Here is a 5915-nt window from a genome sequence, read left to right on the forward strand (position 1 = left end):
GCCAGAGAGGGTCTCTGGGGGGTATTTAGGGGTCCTGCGGGGTATTTAGGGGACACAGAGGGTCTCTGGAGGGGTATTAGGGGTCCTGGGGGGGTATTTAGGTGCCACAGAGGGTCTCTGGGGGAGTATTTAGGGGTCCAGGGGGGTATTTAGGTCCATAGAGGGTATTTGGGGGCCAGAAAGGGTCTCAGGGGGGTATTCAGGGGTCCTGGAGGGTATTTGGGGGCTATAGAGGGTGTCAAGGGGTATCTAGGGGCCCTGAAGGGTACTTGGGGACCCTGGGTGGGCTATAGAGGGTCTCTGGGGGGGTATTTAGGGGTCCTGGGGGTATTTGGGGCCATAAATGGGCTATGGGGGGTTAGCTGGAGGCCCTGGGGGGATACAGAAGGTCTCAGGGGGGTATTTAGGGGCTCAGAAGGGTAGTTGGGGGCCCTGGGGGGCTATAGAAGGTCTCTGGGGGGTACTTAGGGGTCTGAAGGGTTATAGGGGGTCTCAGGGGAGTATTTAGGGGCCCAGGAACTATGGGGGGGTCTAATACAGGTATTTAGGTGTCCTAGGGCGCTATAGGGGAGTCTCCTATGGGTGTTTTGGGTCTCTGCGGGGCTGCAAGGGCTCCCAGCAGGGCATTAAGGACACGAGAGAGCTATAGGGGGTCTCAGAGGAGTATTTAGGGGCCTGGGGAGTATAGGGGGGGGTCTCACCCTGGTATTTAGGGAGGGGGGGCCTATGGATAATCCAGGGGTCCTGTGAGTCCCCTAGGGGGGGATCTGGGGAGAGAGGGATGGGGAGAAGGACGTGGGGGCAAGGACACTGGGACGGAGACAAGGACGTGGGCACATGGACATAGGGACAAGGATGTGGGCACATGGGGGACAAGGACATGGGGACAAGGACACTGGGATGGAAACAAGGACATGGGATGCAGGACAAGGACACGGGCACATGGACATGGGGATGGGGACAAGGACATGGGGTTGGGGGACAAGGACATGGGCACATGGACACCAGGACAAGGACAGGGGGATGGGGACAAGGACATGGACACATGGATGTGGGGACAAGGACAGGGGCATGGGCATATGGACACCAGGAGGGGGACAAGGACATGGAGATGGGGGACAAGGACATGGGGACAAGGACATGGGTACATGGACACTGGGTGGGGGACAAGGACATGGAGATGGGGACAAGGACATGGGGACAAGGACATGGGCATAGGGACACTGGGAAAGGGACAAGGACATGAGGATGGAGGACAAGGACATGGGCACATGGACACCAGGACAGGGACAAGAACATGGGGATGGGGACAAGGACATGGCCACCTGGATATGGGGACAAGGACAGGGGCACATGGACACCAAGAGGGGGACAAGGACATGGGGATGGGGGACAAGGACATGGAGATGGGGACAAGGACATGGGGACAAGGACATGGGCACATGGACACCAGGACAGGGACAAGGACATGGGGATGGGGACAAGGACAGGGGGATGGGGGACAAGGACATGGGCACATGGACACCAGGACAGGGACAAGGACGGGATGGGGGACAAGGACATGGGGACAAGGACATGGGCACTGGGAAGGGGACAAGGACATGGGGATGGGGACAAGGACATGGGGACAAGGACATGGGCACATGGACACCGGGAGGGGGACAAGGACATGGGGATGGGGGACAAGGACATGGGCACAAGGACATGGGCACATGGACACCGGGAGGGGGACAAGGACATGGGGATGGGGGACAAGGACCTGGGGACAAGGACATGGGGATGAGGACAAGGACATGGCCACTTGGATATGGGGACAAAGACACGGGCACATGGACACCGGGTGGGGGACAAGGACATGAGGATGGAGGACAAGGACATGTGTCCATGTCCATGGGCACATGGACACCAGGAGGGGGACAAGGACATGGGGATGGGGGACAAGGACATGGGGACAAGGACAGGGGCACATGGACACCAGGAGGGGGACAAGGACATGGAGATGGGGACAAGGACCTGGGGACAAGGACATGGGGATGAGGACAAGGACATGGCCACCTGGATATGGGGACAAAGACACGGGCACATGGACACCGGGTGGGGGACAAGGACATGAGGATGGAGGACAAGGACATGTGTCCATGTCCATGGGCACAAGGACACCAGGAGGGGGACAAGGACATGGGGATGGGGAGAAAGACATGTGTCCATGTCCATGGGCACAAGGACACCAGGAGGGGGACAAGGACAGGGGGACATGGGGATGGGGACAAGGACATGGGCACATGGACACCGGGAGGGGGACAAGGACATGAGGATGGAGGACAAGGACATGTGTCCATGTCCATGGGCACATGGACACCGGGAGGGGGACAAGGACATGGGGATGGGGGACAAGGACATGTGTCCATGTCCATGGGCACAAGGACACCAGGAGGGGGACAAGGACAGGGGGACATGGGGATGGGGACAAGGACATGGGGACAAGGACAGGGGCACATGGACACCGGGAGGGGGACAAGGACATGAGGATGGAGGACAAGGACATGTGTCCATGTCCATGGGCACATGGACACCAGGAAGGGGACAAGGACATGGGGATGGAGGACAAGGACATGTGTCCATGTCCATGGGCACATGGACACCAGGAGGGGGACAAGGACATGGGGATGGGGGACAAGGACATGTGTCCATGTCCATGGGCACATGGACACCAGGAGGGGGACAAGGACATGGGGACAAGGACATGGGGATGAGGACAAGGACATGGCCACCTGGATATGGGGACAAAGACACGGGCACATGGACACCGGGAGGGGGACAAGGACATGAGGATGGAGGACAAGGACATGTGTCCATGTCCATGGGCACAAGGACACCAGGAGGGGGACAAGGACATGGGGATGGGGGACAAGGACATGTGTCCATGTCCATGGGCACATGGACACCAGGAAGGGGACAAGGACATGGGGATGGAGGACAAGGACATGTGTCCATGTCCATGGGCACATGGACACCAGGAGGGGGACAAGGACATGGGGATGGGGGACAAGGACATGTGTCCATGTCCATGGGCACATGGACACCAGGAGGGGGACAAGGACATGGGGACAAGGACATGGGGATGAGGACAAGGACATGGCCACCTGGATATGGGGACAAAGACACGGGCACATGGACACCGGGAGGGGGACAAGGACATGAGGATGGAGCACAAGGACATGTGTCCATGTCCATGGGCACAAGGACACCAGGAGGGGGACAAGGACATGGGGATGGGGGACAAGGACATGGGGACAAGGACAGGGGCACATGGACACCAGGACAGGGACAAGAACATGGGGATGGGGACAAGGACATGGCCACCTGGATATGGGGACAAGGACAGGGGCACATGGACACCAGGAGGGGGACAAGGACATGGGGATGGGGGACAAGGACATGGAGATGGGGACAAGGACATGGGGACAAGGACATGGGCACATGGACACCAGGACAGGGACAAGGACATGGGGATGGGGACAAGGACAGGGGGATGGGGGACAAGGACATGGGCACATGGACACCAGGACAGGGACAAGGACGGGATGGGGGACAAGGACATGGGGACAAGGACATGGGCACTGGGAAGGGGACAAGGACATGAGGATGGGGGACAAGGACATGGGGACAAGGACATGGGCACATGGACACCGGGAGGGGGACAAGGACATGGAGATGGGGACAAGGACCTGGGGACAAGGACATGGGGATGAGGACAAGGACATGGCCACCTGGATATGGGGACAAAGACACGGGCACATGGACACCGGGTGGGGGACAAGGACATGAGGATGGAGGACAAGGACATGTGTCCATGTCCATGGGCACATGGACACCGGGAGGGGGACAAGGACATGAGGATGGAGGACAAGGACATGTGTCCATGTCCATGGGCACATGGACACCAGGAGGGGGACAAGGACATGGAGATGGGGACAAGGACCTGGGGACAAGGACATGGGGATGAGGACAAGGACATGGCCACCTGGATATGGGGACAAAGACACGGGCACATGGACACCGGGTGGGGGACAAGGACATGAGGATGGAGGACAAGGACATGTGTCCATGTCCATGGGCACAAGGACACCAGGAGGGGGACAAGGACATGGGGATGGGGAGAAAGACATGTGTCCATGTCCATGGGCACAAGGACACCAGGAGGGGGACAAGGACAGGGGGACATGGGGATGGGGACAAGGACATGGGCACATGGACACCGGGAGGGGGACACGGACATGAGGATGGAGGACAAGGACATGTGTCCATGTCCATGGGCACATGGACACCAGGAGGGGGACAAGGACATGGGGATGGGGAGAAAGACATGTGTCCATGTCCATGGGCACAAGGACACCAGGAGGGGGACAAGGACAGGGGGACATGGGGATGGGGACAAGGACATGGGCACATGGACACCGGGAGGGGGACAAGGACATGGGGATGGGGAGAAAGACATGTGTCCATGTCCATGGGCACAAGGACACCAGGAGGGGGACAAGGACAGGGGGACATGGGGATGGGGACAAGGACATGGGGACAAGGACATGGGCACATGGACACCGGGAGGGGGACAAGGACATGAGGATGGAGGACAAGGACATGTGTCCATGTCCATGGGCACATGGACACCGGGAGGGGGACAAGGACATGGGGATGGGGAGAAAGACATGTGTCCATGTCCATGGGCACAAGGACACCAGGAGGGGGACAAGGACAGGGGGACATGGGGATGGGGACAAGGACATGGGCACATGGACACCGGGAGGGGGACAAGGACATGAGGATGGAGGACAAGGACATGTGTCCATGTCCATGGGCACAAGGACACCAGGAGGGGGACAAGGACATGAGGATGGAGGACAAGGACATGGGGACAAGGACAGGGGCACATGGACATTGGGAGGGGGACAAGGACATGGGGCCGTGGGGACGAGGACAGCACCCCCGGGTGCTATAGGGACCTGCCCCCAGCGCTACACAGACCCCCGAGGCCCTATAGGGACACACCGCCCCCCCCCCCAGTGCTATAGGGATCTCTAGGCACTATAGGGACCTCCTGGGTGCTATAGGGGACTCCCCCCCCCCAAGGTAATACACACAGTCCCCCAAGAGGACCGGGCGCTATATGGCCGCCAGACCCCTATATGCACCCCCAGGAGCTATATGGTCCCTGGGTGGGTGTGTAGGACCCTATACCGCTCCCTTAGCCCTATATGTCCCCCCTTACCCCCCCCCAGGAATTATACACCAGAGGGTGTGTACGTGCGCGTCCAGCCCCTATATAACCCTATATGCCCTCCCCCGCGCGCTATACAGCCACCAAGGCATGCCGGTGCCGGGGGGCAGAGTCCAGCCCCTATAGGGCTCCCCAGCCCCCACAATAACCACCCCCTCAGCCCTATATGCCCCCCCCCCCCCGCAACGGCGCTATACAGCCCCCAGGGCAAGCCAGGCCCAGCCCCTATAGCCCCCCCGCCTCCCAGCGCCTATACGACGACCCCCTCCCCCCCACTCCCCAAGCTATACAGCCCCCAGGGCGTCCAGCCCCTATGGGCCCTCTTTAGGGCCCTATATCCCCCCCCCCCCCACCGAGGGCACGCTGCGGGGGTGTGGGGGGGGAACCCCAGCCCCTATACGCCCCCTCCAGCAGCTATAAGCGCCCCCACCCCGGGCAAAGGACGCACGGTGGCGAACCCCCCCCCCCCAGGCCCTATACGGGCCCCATAGCAGCTATACAGCCCCCTTGGGGTGGTGGTGGGGGGGGGGCAGATCCGGGATATATAGCCCCCCCCCCATTTCCAACCCCTATAGGACCCCCCCCCAATCCCCTATAGGACCCGGAGCAGTGAGGGCACCCGACGGGCGCTGCTGTC

This window comes from Struthio camelus, chromosome 33 (genome assembly GCF_040807025.1).
Source record: "Struthio camelus isolate bStrCam1 chromosome 33, bStrCam1.hap1, whole genome shotgun sequence".
Classification (NCBI taxonomy): domain Eukaryota; kingdom Metazoa; phylum Chordata; class Aves; order Struthioniformes; family Struthionidae; genus Struthio; species Struthio camelus.